The sequence below is a fragment of the Brachionichthys hirsutus genome, chromosome 1 (assembly GCF_040956055.1).
Source record: "Brachionichthys hirsutus isolate HB-005 chromosome 1, CSIRO-AGI_Bhir_v1, whole genome shotgun sequence".
Taxonomy (NCBI): Eukaryota; Metazoa; Chordata; class Actinopteri; order Lophiiformes; family Brachionichthyidae; genus Brachionichthys; species Brachionichthys hirsutus.
Genome location: NC_090897.1, coordinates 5061904 through 5079543, shown reverse-complemented (window position 1 = coordinate 5079543; position 17640 = coordinate 5061904). Strand labels below are relative to the sequence as shown.

General features: G+C 41.2%; 1 protein-coding gene across 1 annotated transcript in view; it reads left to right on the top strand.

Annotated features, from left to right (window-relative positions):
- Positions 1–16611, top strand: part of mafa (MAF bZIP transcription factor a) — a 61029-nt gene extending 44418 nt beyond the window's left edge. Inside the window, exon 3 of the mRNA XM_068760808.1 lies at positions 16384–16611. The gene's annotated coding sequence lies outside the window, so the exon portion shown is untranslated. The remainder of the gene's footprint in view (positions 1–16383) is intronic.
- The last annotated feature ends 1029 nt before the right edge of the window (positions 16612–17640 follow it).

Here is a 17640-nt window from a genome sequence, read left to right as displayed (position 1 = left end):
GACCTCCTCCTGCTTGCCAGTGATCCTCAGCAGTTTTTACTACGCGACAGTGCTGCCGGGCAGGGCATATATGCACTCGGGCGTGGCCCAGATTTTTACCGGACCTGGCTGGTGACATGATTTAATGCACTTGTTACTAAAGAGACGAGTTAGGTGACCTCTTTTTTTCAGAACTTTCTTGCAAACAACACTATATGCTTAAAGATATAATTGAAATGCTTTTAATGCCCAATTTTCACAGGTAGGAAATAAATATTAAAGATGTATTCATGCATTATTTTATTCAGCAGTTAAGCATTAAGATATACTTAAGATAATCCAAGGCAAAATAATTTCCCCATTTGCCTCATGCACTCTGACACATCTACACATGTAAAGAGAACACGGGCCACCAAAATCCAACGTTTCCTCACTGTAGTCGGTTAGTGCAGCAAGACCGAAGTCGTGACACATGATGATCTTCCCTGAGATCGTATCTGACAGAGTGCAAAAATTCCTTAGCTAAAGCATCAGCGGTCTGGGTTTCTGGTATCGGATGATCATGGATGCGGAAAAGATGGATACTCCTGGAGTGTGTGGTTGGTTAGACCTGGTCTGTGATTGTGACACTGATCATTGAAACAACATTGGCGTAGGGTTACAGTTGTAAAATGAGCATGTCTTATAGGAGATCAAATGTATGTTCAATACATCTGAGAGAAATAAATGTGCAGAAAAAGCTCATCAAATCTTTATGTGTTGGTCCAAAAAGATAAGTGTTGCATCTATTTTTTTTACTGGGTCTCATTGAAAATCAGTGTAAGTTGACTGCGTGTCCCCTGAGGAGTGAATCACTGCTGCGATGAAATAAGCAGCCACTCTGCTCAATTTTCCATTGAGCTAACCAGGCAGCTCATCTCCATTAGTGCTAGTCTAACTAGCGCCGCTCTGGATCTCTTTAGCTCTGATCACGCCAGGAGTCAGCTGCGTCTCGTGTGTGTCTGATAGTGTGTGTGTGTGTGTGTGTGTGTGTGTGTGCCTGTGCGATTTTGTGAGCGCTCAGTACTCTGAGCCCTACAGCTGTGAGAGATCTAAATGCGAGGCCGCGATGGTGCTCCGTTAAGCTCAACAGCATGATCCTGTATCCATTACGCCGCTGCAACGATACGGACACAGTGTGCAGTCTTCAAAGACAAAGACTCATGACCGCCCAGTGTTTCCTCAGTTCCTCCGGCCACACAGTCATCCGCATAACCTTTATAGAACACACAGTAAACTGGAGAGGAGAAAGGATGGCAATTTATTCTCTGATCCCGAGAAACTTGCATCCATGTTTGAGGAGCATTAACACAAAGATCCTAGACTTTGTAATAATTACTGTCATGTGCAAAATGTGTTGAATTTAGTTCTGCGCTAATGCAATCTTAGTTCTATGTCTTTTGCAGTTTAACAGTTTGAAGGTCAGTGAATCAGGGAGACTGTCCTTGGAGGACACTGTCGGCTCTGACAACCTCTCTCACCTCGTGGACGAAAGTGTCAATCTCTTGTTTGAACGTCATATGGATCTAGTTTCCTAGTTCCCAGGCTTGAGACAAGTAGTAGAGATGATCCGTGTAGGTCTAGCCCTACCAGCCACCTGCTTTCCAATATCTTTGCACTCCATTCAATATCACTCCAAAGGACGGCAGATAGTTCGAGAGATTCTAAAGGCAAAAATGTCATGCATATCATGTGAGGTTTCTTCCCCGCCCCCCCAAACTCCTGGATAAAGAAATGATTGCCACATCAACCAGTCAGCTGTGGACTGTCAGGAGCATATGTGTGTGTGTGTGTGCGCCGTGTATAAATGAATGAAGGTAAATGGCAAGACAGGGTATGAAGCACTTCCTATCGTAATTTCACACTTGTCAGCTCCTGTGAGGAAACTTCACCTTTACACAAGGATAATAGAACAGGCCAGAAAACAGAGCGAATATATCTTAATGTTGTTGGATAAATTCTCCTTGAAGGAAAAATTTCCTTTGCAAATATATTCAACTCTCAGACGTACCAAAGAATGCAGGATTTATATGCAAATACATTTTAAACGGCATACTTTTTTTTGGCTGCCAATCCGTAAAAGGCATTTTGATCAAACATACTGTACACGTATCACAAAAGAATGAAATAAAATATGATAGCAATATTACCACAGCAGCACTACATTACTGTTTAAATCACTTGCAATTACCGTGAGAGTGCTCTGTTGGGGTAGCTCTAATAGGTTCACTAAATATTAACCTGCTATAGAGACTACAGTGAAATAAGGTAAGTATACATACATATATAATATATATATAAATAATTATATAGAATAGCATCACGTTTAACAGGAAGCAGCTTCAGTAATTGCAGCAAGTGTAATTCTTTCAATAAAAAGATTAACATAATATAAAAAGGACTTCATGTAGACACCTTGACTTCTGTCTCTCATATGCCGTAAATGAGGGAGCATGAAAGTGGCACTGCAAGTGTGTGTGTGTGTGTGCATGTGTGTGTGAGTAGAGAAAAGGAATGGGTGAGCAGAAGGAGGATATGAGAGCCTTCTCAGGGGACCTTAAACAAACTGACTAAAGTGGTCCTGTTTTCTGATCAGGCACAGAGAGTAGAACACTTAGCACTGCTGGAGACACTCTAAACAGCCACTGAGGAATTACTCTGTTACTGGGAAACTTCACAGATCCTACACTGGGCCGTGTCCCCAACAAAGTACTGCAGGAAACAGAACATGCAAATGCACAGGCTCGAGCCACACGCAGGTGCACGCAGATGTGCCGCATGTATGCCAAAGAGCACGGCAGGTCACGGATAGCCGTCTCTGATGAACACGCAAATGCAAATAAGATGCCATATGGGCTGGGGTCTCGCTGAGGAGGAGCGCCTCTTAATGAACACACACATTCCAGAAAAGTGTCATGCGTGACTTGAGACAAGGAGAAATGTGTTTCCCGCCGAGGAAAAGCCGTGACCTTATTCCTTCTCCATGTTCAGTGTTCTTTTTCCCCGTGTTGCCAGGTTTGGCCAAAGCAAGATTAGATTAAATTTAAGCCCCATGATGTCAAAACAAACACAGAACAGAAAGTTCATGTTTAATTAGGTGTCCCCACTTTTCTAAAGTTCATTTCAATTAGTCCCACCTCGGCCCCACTTTCAGGTCTCAGTGATTTGTCAATGCCTCAACTTCTATGTAAAATGTTGTCTCTGCATGCGTGTGTGTGTGTGTGTGTTTTTTTTTTTGCATGTTCGTTACTGTTTTTGCTTTGTGTGTGACCTCGACAACAAGAAAGGACTCATGTGCCCGTGACATTTCCTTCTTGTTCTTATGATGAATTACAGCCGTTATTTACTGGTTCAGGGGAGATTCACAGATCCCTGCTTTGTCCTCAAACAGTCGCAAAGAATGCAGAGACATCCAGAAAAACAAACTGCTCTGGAATTTTCATGTCATTCCTAATTAATAACAAAGAAGAATACTTTTTTTTTCTTTTTCCAATTTCTGAACTTCAGAACTTTAATGCTAGTTAGAAATGATCATTCGCCTGAAAGTAAACTTGGAAAATTTGATAACTTGACCAACAAAAAAGAAGATTGCTAAAAATTATTTAGACAAATTATCTGGTTTTGAAAAGTCACAACTGCTATTGTGTGTGGTTTTTAAGCTTTGGGATCCTGAAGATGTCCCATCTGCCCTTCATGTGACACACGAGCTGATCAATCAGCTGGAATGAATCAGGTCACCTTCGTAATGCAATCTTTGACGGGGAAAAAAATGTATGTGCATGAAATTAAAAGCCCCATGATGATAAGGAATCTAATTTTAGATCAGCTATACACTAACAGCTGTCTCCCCCCTCAAAAACAGAACATGTTGTGGTAACAGCGAATATCAAAAAGCATGATCATTTGACTTTGTTCTCACCTTTTGTCATTTTGCTGCAAATTCTAAAGATGCGGAAATGAAAAAGTTTTAAAGTTAGACATAATGTTGGTTGTCGTTTTGTTGATCATCAGCAGGAAAAAAAAAGAAAAAGAACGAGCAATCACCCGACTACCTTATCTCGCTCACCCCTTGGTGTGTGTGTGTCTGTCGCTCGCAGGGGTTTGAGGTGCTTAGCATCTCTTGTTTGCACACAATCCGTTGATGATTATTGCCCGCTTCAGGCTCCAGGCGCAGCGATACGTCTTTTCACAAAGCAGCTTCATTTGCATAGGTTTTGGAGAAAGCCTCTCATATCTTCAGGAGAGCATTTAAAATGAGCTAAAGATGAGAAATCGTGATGACAGATCACCTTGTTTGTGTTAAAGGCAGGAAAGTATCACCATCAGCTCAGCCGCACCTCGTAAATTGGCTCTTCATTTTGAAGGAGGCGCATAAGAACTTTTATGAATTTGTTCTAAAGTGGATGAGATGATTCTCAACACTTATTTTTTTTATGACTACTCAGGCCAAACTGCAATCAAGGTCCAAATATACGGTTATTTATTTATTACATTTTTCTGCAGATGGCACGGAAAAGTCCTTATTCAAGCATTTGCAAAGAAATGTGCTTTTCTTATGTGTTTTTTGATTTGTTTATTTATTTGTGCTATTTTGTAGTCATCATTTTTGTATTTTTTTTTCTGCTGAATGCAGCTGCTTTGGCCCCACCATGCAGAAAGGACCAATATGGCTCTGTCTGTAAATCGGAGCCCAGGGGCCACAAGACAGAAAAAAAGGGGAGAACCACCCAGCGAAATTTAGCGCGCAATCACTCCCAGCGGGCATCATTTGGGGACCGGGGAGACTTTCTCCCCCCCCCCCCCCTCCTTCTCTCGTTCCATTTTCCTGCATGGTGAGCAGGTTGGAAGACTCAATGCTAACATTGCTGCTGACACAACCACTCAGAGACGGCTGTAACAGCTCTCTTAGCATGGCACCTGTTATTGAGCCGTCAGAGAGAGCGAGAGAGAAAGAACGTGAAAGGGAGCGAGAGAGCTCACACTGGAGATGGAGGGAGGAGAAGGAAAGGAGAAGGAACTAAGCGTGAAAGCGGGAACGAGTGAAACTCAATTGTAATTTCGGGGCTGTCACAGTTCCGAGAGCTGGGAATTCTGCTGCCATCGGTGAGCGGAAAACGCAAAGTCCCCCGCGTTGGGACTGATCTCTTTACTTGTTCACAAGAATTTACACATTCATCATGTTACCGGTATAAAAAATACCAAACAAATAATAATTACACCCAACTCAGGCTTCTGTGTCCGTGGACCGGTCACCCATGTATCTGTGCTTCTGTGCCTCTTACACCGCTCTTATTCATTTGTCTTCATTCTCCTGGATATAATTGGCTTTAGATTTTTTTTCTATGACTCATAATACTTTCATCAAACTAATAACAATTATAAAGGCCATCTACATTCCACCTCAGAGAGATAACTGTCTGCACAGTAAAAGAGGTAGCAAATGTACTGCTTTCAAGTTAACATATAATTGCAAAGCAAAAAAAGCTATTTCGAATCTCGCGTAAGAGAGGGTAAACATATTTTAAAGGTTTTGCAAGTGGTAGATATATTTGTTTTGTGATGGGGAAAAAAAGAGAGCACGTTTTAAGTATTGAAGGACACGAGTAAAGTACTAAAACACCCTCCGCTCTCGTCCAATCGTCCACAGCTGTCCGTTCAAGCAAGGCGGTGGCATTCCGGCTGCAGAACAATCAAAATGGATTAACCAGCCACGCACCAGTCGCCTCCATGTAAATCAGATAAGCCTGCGATGATGATGATAATCAATCCATAATAAAATAACCAAACACAAATCTGATAGTGTTGTTCCAACAATTTTAATAGCATAGATTTAAATATTGCCATGTACACTAGACTGATTTATTGATGGAGAAGTGCTATCAAGCTTATATACACCCCGTTTCTGGTGGTCCGCCAATAATACCATTAACTGCATTGTTCAAACTGATTATGTGATGAGAAACACAATAATAATTGCAGGACTACAAACACACAATTTCATCCATTGAGCTAATCACTTTTCAGAGCATTATTAGTCCCCCCCCCCCCCCCCCCCCCCTTCTTTCTATTCTGCAGTTCACCATAAATCCTCAGAGAGGGTGGTGTATAAATCCTAGTCCTGAATTAGTATTGTAATTTCTGGTATCCATGCATGCTTTGCCAGCACAGACCTCAGTTATTAATCTGGGGGGACAGGTGCCATCGAAACAATACGCTGAGCTGTTGGCCCGGATACCGGGCCGACCCCGCCCGTGCCAGAGCCCTCAGTGCATTCAATTAGATTTACAGGTATGGACTGAAGCCCAGTTTAAGTGGACATAAAAAAAAAATGCGAGAGCTGCAAGGGAACCCGGTTATATGGTTTCTGTTTTATTGCTATAAGTGTAGATTTCAATATTTCCCATGCTTCATGCAACACATAAATGTAAATTCAGATCAGTATAAGTCGCTGAAGAATGGCTTTGTAGCCTGGCTATCCATCCGAGTGTCTAAATGGGGCTGGATTTGAAGTCCCGTAATGTTTTACCACCTCTCAGACAGACACGCCAACTGACAAACATGACAGAGGAAACACTTTGTTTACTTTTGTTTAAGCACCATTTCCTGTCCTAATACGTGTGTTGTAAGTGATCAAAAACGGCAGGCAATATGTGATATTGTCTCCAGTAAGGAGAAGAATGGGGTGGGGGTGGGGGTGGGGGGGGGGGGGGGGGGGGGTTGGGGGTTTGGTTTGTGTCATCCAAAGATATACAGCACCAGTTCGCACAGTGCAATGTCTGCTGGGAAATAATCTGACATCTTGTGCTCGACACATCCAGGCGATGAGTAGGGAAGGATCGAGAGGAAAAGGGGGTGGGGGTGGGAAGAAGAGATAGAAGGCAGGGAGTGATAGGACAAAGAGGTGAAGAGGAAGCAAGAGGCTGAGAGAAGTGGGGGCACGAGAGGGAGCGTGAAGGGAGAAAGAGGACACAATCAATTCAGCGGCCCGTCTCAATCATGTCATCGCCTGTCAGACTAGATTTAAGAATACAGCTTTTGAGAGACCTTCCAGAGCTTTGGTCGGATCGATGCTCAGGAAACGTTGGCCCGGATGTCGCAGACACATGTCACACTAGAAAAACAAATGATCCCAGAGCATGTCAGCGGGAAAGACCCCAGCCATAAGTTCGTAGCGGGACATCGTGCCATTCTGCCTGCTCCTTCGTGCTGTAACTTGTTTTGACCAATGGGGACAGAAAAAGCACATGAGCCATTATGGTAAAAAAAAAAAAGAGAGAGGCAGAGATGACGATGGGGTGAATGAATCGAGTCATTAAGCAGGCATTTGTTGGAGCCTGGCTCCCATATGACAGCACGGGATGGCACGATGCCTCTGCTGCCGCTCTCCCATAAACAGACAAACAGATTGGCTCGTTTGCCTCTCTCCCCTGGGCTGATTTTGCTTCCTACTTTCCGGGGAACACTTATGGTTTTCCTCCCCTGGGTCTCCGGAGGGACTGTTCGGTGTTTCAATTTATGGCATGGCTTCTTTTAATTAATCTACACTGCTGTCAGCCGTCAAACTAATGTCGAAAGCGGATCACAACCCATGAAGTCTCAGCTCAAAATTGAACAGATTTGATTAAAGCATCCCCTCAAAAAGTTTAATTGAAAATATGTTTTCATCAAAACAATGGAATATAAGTAGCTGTCCTCACGCAAGGAAGCAAATGTCATAAATTGTTTGTTCATACTACATAAAAAAAATTGTACGATGAGGAAAAATTTAATTTTTTTAGAAATGTGTTTAATAGAAGAAAAGAATTAGGTCATTTTTAATGTGAAAACTGGTCTAAATGTAAAGGGCAGGCCCGCCTGAGCATTCTTGTGGCTTCCTTCTGATCCAGCCATCTGGGACACGTGCCATCAGGCCTGACAGGAACATTGACTTCATGTTTCCCATCACTTTCTGCTGTCATCAAACAGGTGGGAAAAAATGCCATTAAAAATAAGATGCAAGATCTGTTTGTGTGGACACGATGTAAATTTTTAGTTGTTCAGTTGTGACGCAGTGAATAAGGAATCTACACTATTTTGTGTTTTTAAGCAGTACAACCTAACTCTGAGTCAAAGCTTATTTCAAGCCTTTTCTCAATTGATAGATTTTTGTTGTTGTTTTTTTAAAGAAGCCATCACATATAATTGTTCCTTCTTTTTCTGTCAGCTTGGCCCGTCATTGGTCACAACAAATCAGCCTTCTCCACTTCACCCTGTCCTTTGCATCCATTTATAATAACTGTTTGCTTTCATAACAATCAAACAGGACAAAAAAAAAACTGTTAAAAATTGTATTTCCTCTCCAAGTAGAACAAATTCTTCCTTGACCAGTGGAAAATAAAACATAATCATTCTCTCCACTGCAGAGGGGAAAATGTACCTCAGAATGATGAAAATCTGAAGACGTTGTAGATGAAACTGAGATGCAATTGTCTCCTTTTTCCTCTCACCGCATGACTCTGTTAGACACACATATTTTTCTTCAACTGCTTTTACTTCCGTTTCTACAAACCTCTCCAGTCCTCTCTCTCTCTCTCTCTCTCTCTGTCTTTTGATGCGTGTGTGTGTGTTACATGAGTGATGGTGCCCATCAGTGTAGTGCATGTGTTGTAAAACTGTCAGCCGCTGACAGACTGACTGATCTGTTCAACCCTTCGATTACCTCCACGGAGAGTGCAGGTTAGAGGGATACATATATATATCGAACTGTGTGTGTAGATAAAAAATAATAATAAATAATAAATAATTTGAAAAGTCGTTTGTTTGTGTTTCTTAAGAGAGAGAATTGTTTCTTAAGAGAGAGAATTTAGTTTATGTTATGATGTGTGCCTTAAGCCGTGGGCCTTCTCACGATTTTATTATGCTCGCATAATGACAATAAAGTATCTTGAATCTTGAATCTTGAATCTTGAATCTATTTATTTAATGTTGGTGAGCACTTATCAAATCTGGCACTAAATTAACCATAAAACAAACATTTGATGGTTTGAAAAGGAGACAAAAAAATATCAAATAGTCATATATAGAGAAGGAGTGTTCTTGTGTATTTTCCAACAGCTGTTGATTCAAAGGGAAAAAACTTTATTCGGTCCAGATGGTCTCAGTCAGTGGCAGAATGAGAGAGCTGACTCCATTGGCTCCAGCCATGTGTTTTTCCTCCTGATAGAAATTAAAATGGTTGTTCGTTTGTCATCGCTCGCTGCACGGCTCAAAATGTAGCAATGAAACGTTCCTTGCCGATAATCCACCATAATTGCTTAAATCTGCAGCAGAGGGACGACAGAAGGAACATTTCCTTTTCGATGCGATTTTAAAACCCAGATTGTTTCTTTTTAGTGGACTGCGGAAGCTGACAGTCAGAAGTATGTCTGTTATCTCCTCGCTCGATGTCATTGAAAATGACAATCCCTTCGTTACGCGACCTTTTATTTTTTCTAAACAGTACTGTGTTAGCCTCTGGTGGCTGAGCGTCAGTATCTCTGCCTCCAATCAGGTTTAACAAGCTGCAGTCGCATGTTATAGCAAGTATCAGCATGTGATAAATGTATTTATTTTAGTGGCCTGATAGGTATTGATTTCCTCAGCAGATTCTCCACAAGTTAACATTATGGGACCCTGGAGGGGGGAGCTGGGGGGTGTCTCTCTAACATCTCACACCTCGCAAACGAGGTGAGAAACACGCCGTTGCCGAGGTGTGGAAAGGTTAACAGTGGCCCCTGTCTGCCAGTTAAACATAAAATCAGTCATTTATTGGAAATAAAAGTAAGAGTATCTTAGCGGTCCCCATTACATAGATGAGTGACACGAGTTGAGTCACGCCTGCCTCCGAGTTGAGAATACATCCACAGGCTGGTTTTTCCAAAGGGCTGCATGAATTCAAAGCCACGCGCATGGAGGCACGGCGTTCGAGTCAAACATCCACAGCACCGTGGGAGTCATCAGGTGAATCATGAGAGGAGATATTCTGATTATGAGTGGCCCGAAGTCGGCCGAGAGCTGAGCAAGACCGAACACTCCGTGGGAACTCATTGTTCAGCTGAGTTTTGGTTTCTGTATCTTTCTTCTGAGGTCCCCGTCTTTTCGAACATCGTTTAGCCTTCCTGTGTTTAAACATCGATAGGCGACTCACCGAGGCTATTCTTTTCTTTCGATTCCTGCTGAACATTTCAGCTGTCGAGGAGAGCCACAGCGCGAGCCTCTTCTCTGTTAAAGAGCATATTATCAACCCAGAGTAACACAAATAAAAGGAGAAACTTCTCTTCACTTTTAGAATTAGAAAATATATATATATATTCAAACGACTCCAGATAGTATATTTTTAGAAAATATATTAGTTTTTTTGTTATCACATAATAATAGGCATGATGAACTAATTAAAAACTATTTTCATTTTAATATCATTTGTAAAGCTTTTAAATCAAACTAGAAAACAATGCTAGCGTTCATAATGATGTAGAATGTAACACTGCAATAATATTCTAATATTCATCTTAAAAGAAGCTCAATTTGATGTCATTGAGATGCAAATCGTTTTCACAGCATATTAAATCTGTCCACTCGTGCTGAGTCATTTTTTAAAGTCACTGAAAGAGAGGAGAGGAAAAGTGATGAAAGCATTTATAACTGACAAAATTGTGTTTTGCATAAATTGCTTGAAGTGTGAATGTGTCTCAAATGTAATTAAACAAGTTTTAAACAGACTTAAATCAGCAATAAAATAAAATAAAAATAAAAAAAACTGAGAATAACCACGGTCTGATTTTCAACTTAAATAAAATCTAATTAAAACAAAACTCAAAATGGACAAGAGTGAAAACAATCTCACTGGATCCTTGACAGTTGATGAAACGTGTTTGTCTCATGGTGTGTTTGGCTCTGCAGCGGCTGCAAACCAGCGGGCAGATTGCGAAACGTTGCGGCTCGTCTGTAGACACAGGAACTGATTAGGTGTCTCCAGTCTGGTTAACCTGCAACCTCCAGAAGTATCCGAACAGATTAGAGCCGAGTGCTCTCTATTGCCATCTCAATTGCACAGCTGGAACTAATAACTAATACCTATCGTTATTATCTCTCAGAATTAGTGCTCATGTTGGGTCGTGCGTACGTCGAGAGCGGGCGGTTCTGATTCTACTTTAACATGAACTTGGGGATAAAAGAAAAGGTGCGATGACCTTAAAGGCATGCAGAACAGCACACTGGTCTCTGCAGGGTTCCAGAGTCACACTTGACTAAAGACATTATTAGCACAACGTGCACTATGTGAATTTATGTATGCAGTATATCTGTGTGTGCTCTCCAAGCTGCACAGTGACGGGGGGGATCCAGAGGGAGAATAAGCAAAAGCAGCACAAAAAAAGCACTGTGTACGATGTTTGCTAAACTAAAACTGGTGTTTATGAAAGTCGCAGTCTACCCTGAGAAGAGAAACGCATGCTTCTTCATGCTTTAATAGTGACACTCAACTTTAACACAGGCCGAATATTAGGAATAAGATCACATTGTTTGCAGTTGTTGCCTTATTATTAAAAACTATACTACTATTACGGCAAGTAGAATTTTCTTGTGTGTGTGTGTTTGTGTGCGTTGGAGAGGTTAACTGACACAGGGTGAGTGAGGCGAATAGGATACAGAGAGGAGATCGGTAGATGAACCACACACATTTGCATCTCAGGAAGTGTTTCAGTCATATGGGACAGCCCCTATACCGAGAGCCTTCGTGCCTTTAAACCTCTCTTCCACACACAGGGGCTGCGTTTTCTTAATTCTGTACATGCAAAGAAAATCTCTCAGGAGCTCACATTGCTCAATCACGAGGCAGTAAGTCCTCTCTCGGCATTACCACTGTCTTTATTATTGCAATTTTTTCCATTATGTATCTGTTTTCCTCTTCCGGTAATATTGCATTAGATTTTCCAATACTCGTGGTGTGTTTTTCCATCTTTCACAGATCAGGACTTCATGGGTTTTTTAGATGAAGAATTATCAATACAAGCTGAAGCATCAGCAAAAAAAAGCAGTGACACATCGCCAACATGCTCTTATTCCCGGTGCCAGCATCAATAATTCAGTCAGTAACTCATAACTTTATTTTCAATGCATAATTGAGGCCAGCCAATGTTTTCTCCAGCCATTGATGTGTCGAGCAATTTTTAAACAATAAGAGGAGCAGTCCATTAATCTTTTAACATCTTTTTTTCAAACTTCAGTAGTTACTGGAAAGTATGGACAGCGAGGCCTGTTTTGTTCTCTCTAATGTGAGTGGTGTGTGTGTTGGGGGGGATATTGCCAGGTGTTTTCTCTCTACACTCGTGGCTACTGTAAGCATGAAAGTCTTAAAATGATTATTGTGGGAAAGCTGTGGTGAACAAATGAATAAGTGTAGACTCCACATTTAAAATATGCGGTTTAGAAAGGAAGAGGGTCCCAGCATGAGACGAGGTTTCCGTACCCGCATTCATGAACATTCTTATGTTTGCGTAGCGATGCAACTTATTTATCCTAAGCCTCATTAATTTTTTTATCAAGGCAACTCTATAGATATCTACGTTGGCTGTATGTGTAAGCAATTGCATTTGCAGAATGCTTCTTTAAAAGTACCCTAACTCCATCCAATGAGTTATTATAAGACGTGACTGCATTGCTTTTTTATTATTATTTTGGATTACTGTTTAATATTGATTTATTATTTTAATTACATGTTAATCTCAATACACATAGGTGCCACAGTTATGACTCTCTCCGGTCATGCTGCAAATTTCCTATTTGCAAATATTGAGGACGGCATCCTGAGAGGGCCATAAAAGTGAATGGCAATCATTAAACAGAGACTGTCCATCTACAATATCTGCATGTGTCAATATCAGCAACGCAAGCTAAACCGGATCGAATCAATTATTCATGTCCTGCTTTTTTTTTATCTAAAAATGTTCATGGTACCCACACAAAATGACAGAAAAACGTTTCTTGAATGAAGTGAATTAATCTATACATTTTGTAAATGTCGCTGCATCTTTTATTATTACATGTTGTGGTTTAAGAACAGAATCATTTTTCAGCAGCCAAAGGTTAATAAAAATATTTTTTCCCCTCTCAAGATGAAACCTCGGGTTGAAGTGAGCACTTGAACCTTTATTTTTGGGATAAGACACATCTAAGTGTGTGACAGCCAAATTAATTCAGAGAACCATTATCTTTTTCTGTAGTTGCCCTGTACTGCTTGCTATCTCCGCACTAAATTATTTTCCAAACTGATTGCTTTGTGAAGCATAACTTAAAAATACGCCACGGGGAACATCTCAGACTTTGCAGGAAATCGAGCCCAAGAGTGTTAAAATGGGGGCAAATAACGGAAGCAGTTCGCTGGAGCTATTTTCTTCTTTCTGCAAATTGCTTTATCTCCCACTGGCATTAAAATATGTAATCATAACTAATTTGACAGCAGTGTATTAATTAAGGATCACACTCCCACTTTCTGTGGAATGTGGTTATAGGCCACGATAGGTGATTTTCTTTTTTCTTTTTTTTGTTGCTTTGCACACATGGGGCTTTACATGCAAACTGAAAAACAGAAAAAGGTAATAATACCCCAGAAAACAAAAATCATTCAAGATCATCTCTACATGTCTGTTTTGTTCTTCCAGAAATTATATGGCAATTTCCCATGCACTGCTTGTCCTTGCCAACATTTTAATACATTTAGAATTACTATAATTATTAGTATCAGTATGATATTTTATTATAATTAAGTATGTTCCAATTATTGAAATAATAATATGTGTAAGAACATCTGCTGCATATACCAACTAAAACCTTCCAGTTCTTTGGAGTATTGAAATATTTCAAACATAAATTGGAAAGAATAAAAAAAAGAAATAAAGTTTTAAAACCACCCCCCCCCCCAGCATGCTTGATTGGAATCTAATTCTATGGCCTTTGCTTGAAATAATAACGTGCAGACGCTTTGCACATTAAAAGGTGATACACCGCAGAGTTTAGTATGCATTGCTCTCCCCCTCTCTTTCTGTCTCACCCCCCCCCCCCCCCCCCTCTTTCTAATTATTATTCAATGATAATGCTTTTTCAATCTCATTCCAAATCCCTCTATCATAAAGATATGTTTAAACTGAGACATGCATGAGGATGATTGGGAAAGGGAAAATTGAAAAATGGCAAATCCATTCATCTGGCCTAAACAAAATGTAACTGTGTGAAATATTTACTTTAGAGAGGAGGGTGTGTTTCGGAATAATCCGTCCACCACGTGGCGTTTGCATGGTTTGCTCCCGACATCAAGGTTGCTGGTTTAATTGAGCCTGTGCTGGACCCGCAGGGTGGAGAGAGTAGACAGAGGAGCATTGATAAACTATGAAATGGTTCCAATATAGACGATCGATGAGGCTTTGTGAGCAGCTCCCTCGGGGCTTTGATTTTCTTCTCAAACAACAATCCAGGATCTCCACTCTTCAAAGACAAACTCCGTCTTTGCCGTTATAGTTGTTGTTGCTTCCCACATGTTTGAGTGATGTCGCCGAGGTCGATTTCATCCATGTCCGTAAAGGCTCCCCCACACTTGGATCACCCGGGAGACAGCTTCTGCTGGTCTGTGCATTGGTAGCAACAACCAATAAAGGTCAATCTCCCATGCTAATGGCCAATTGGGTTTGTTCCCATTATTGGTCCTCTGAGCAGTGGTCAACAGATGGAGAGCTGGCATCAGAGACACAAGAGACGTGCCAACCGTAAGGAGGCTCGGGTCCGTTTCCAGGCGCTGCCGTGGATCCGTCTCTTTCTCTCCCTCACCTCGTGTTGGGCTTCGTATCACTCCATCATGCGCAGCTCTGGTATAAGGAGGCCCGTTGCAGCAGCGTCACAGGAGATCTGCCAGTGAGGGCTAACCATCTTACCATTTCAGCTAATTGCCTCATTAATGATTCACCGGTGTTAGGCTGCTCCAGCACTTCGCTGTGGGGAGCAAATTGTTCTGATTGGTTTGCCTCTGTCAATTATTGATGAGGCAGTGAGCTGAAGTGCTAACACCTGGCTATGGAGGTCCAAATGGCCGTGCATTCCCATCGCATAGTCTGTTATCGCACGCCTAGGGACCACATTCAGTCTTGAAGGGATGGAGTCTCGACTGTTGTTGTTCTCTGAGCGAGGATGTAGCGCGGCCCCCCCCGGGCAACAGCTGTGATCTCAGTTGTGAGGACTTTAGCTCATCGGACATGGTGTGTAAAAAGGTTGACACAACAGAGACATATAGATCCAGCTGCATCTCTATAAAATATGTAGTATTAAAACACATCTTTATCCATGTCTAATGGATTTCTGATATATTAAATCTGATGGTTATTTCAAAATGAAGTCTTTGGACAAATTGGATTGATATACAAAAGGGATAAGAAAAATAATATTCTATATAAATCTAATCCATTGATTATTGCATGAGCATATTTGCTGCATAGCCTTAATGTCCTGGACCATGGACATCCCACGACAGTATGTTTCCCATCAGGCTTTAATGAGACCTACCACGTAGGGAAAAAAAAAAAGCACAAACCTTGATTCAGACTATTGCCTTCCTTACACTAAAATCAACAGCCGCCTTCTTGTATTGTTGTTGTCTGGCTGCAGGTTGTCTGCACACCTCTCAGCAAGAATACCGATTTCCTCCTCCTATGAATTTTCATTGTTTAAAATCCCACTGATGATTGCGGCACCCCTGCATGCTTCACGACAGTTAGTCAGGCAATGCAGAGTCAATATTTGCTTTGTTTAGTTGATTGATAATACTTGCAGGCCAGGCACCTTTACTGTAGGGGTCATGCAATGGGAGCTCCTCCAGGTAGCAGATGTATAATGGTCGCCTCAAAGCACTACTGGCTACACAAATCTTTCTTGCACAGTGCATACGATGGTGAGAGGTCTCAGCAAGCATTTAAAGACATTTTGCCACAAAGAGATCAAATAGCAAAGAGAGAAGCAGGCACAGAGTGGACTCGACTCGTTCACGATGAATTTTGCTCATCTCTCCTTGGCCTTAATTGAAGCTGATTACAGAGTCACCCCCATGCTGCCACCACTGTCATTGCGAATCTCAGCAGCGGGTTTGGCATGTCGACTCACAGGGTGGTCACTGCCTTTGTTTTTACACCGGCACCAGTGGAAGTGGCCAAAGTGATTGTGATTCAGTGTGTTTTTGTGTGTGTGTGTGTGTGTGTGTTTGTGAAGCCCTACACAAATATGTGTGGGAGAATTAAGAAGCGGGTCATACTTCACTGACTCATTTTTCTTTTCTTCCCCCCCCCCCCCAACTCCCTTTTCTGTTAACAGATAACTGAAAGGACTGAGCAGTGATGACGTCATAACGGCTGACCAATCACAGGGAGACTCCTTCAAAGCACAACTTTCAAAAATGACTTCGCTGAAGAACTAAAGTCGATACCTGCTGAAATCCCTCACAATCCCAACAGAGAAATTATTTGAAGCCTCTTCCTTATCGCTCCCGTTTCCCTCCCTGATATTTTGCCTCCAGCTATTTTCTACGAAACAAATGGAAAAATAAGGTGAAAATAAATTAAATACAAAGACAGACAGACTCATACTGATGAGATGGTTGACGACACCATATAAATACATTTAGAAGGACTATTTTCTCTTTGGTGGGAAGATCACAAATGCATGCTTTTGTAAATAGATCACCATAAAATCCTATCCTTATTCCCAATATAGGAACCATACCAAGTCATCCTCAACAACGTCATACACCTTCATGACTGTGGATAAAGTACCCCTGGTTCCATATTCCCCATATGAAGTATTAAATATTCTTCTTACCTGCTCAGAGATAATGTAACTGTCATTTCCAGTAGTATTTCTCTACTCTGAGTTATTTGGACTGAAAAAAAGAAAGTCCTACTTCTTATCTTTGCATAACAACCTAGTCTTCCTCTCCGATAAACACATTAGTACATGTAAATAGCAACTAATGAAGACAACAGCATGGGACATACTATAGTGTATATTTACTACTCCCTTAGTAGAAAACAAATCTCAATATGTTGATATTTCAGGCAAGTTTTATTAAATATTATAATACACCTTTTAAAGACATAGTCCCAGCTATCTGGACATATCTCCTCCATATGCCAATAGAGACATAAAGGCATTAGCTATATGTGCTGTTATTATTTAAGTATATTACACAGGTTAGACAGAAGTCATTTCATTGGCATCATCAATCAGTTCCAGTAGGAAAGAAACTATAAGAAGAGAGGCAGGCAATTCACTCACGACTACCTTGGCACTGTTGAAATGTAGCATTTGATATTTTAATATATGCTGCATTTGATATTTAATTTTATATGCTTATAATTATTCTTGGTATTTGCCTATGTTGCCCATCCCATGGCAAGAATTGCCCTTTCCCTCCATGCGAGTGGGTTGGACCTGCGAAAGTGAAGGAGCATTTTTCCTGAACAAAGTTTGAGATGGCACTCCGATCCTGAGTCTACACATGCGGGAAAATAACACAGTTGTAGAAATAAGGACCCCCCCGTCTTCAGTGGACTATAAAGGCACCCAAATGGA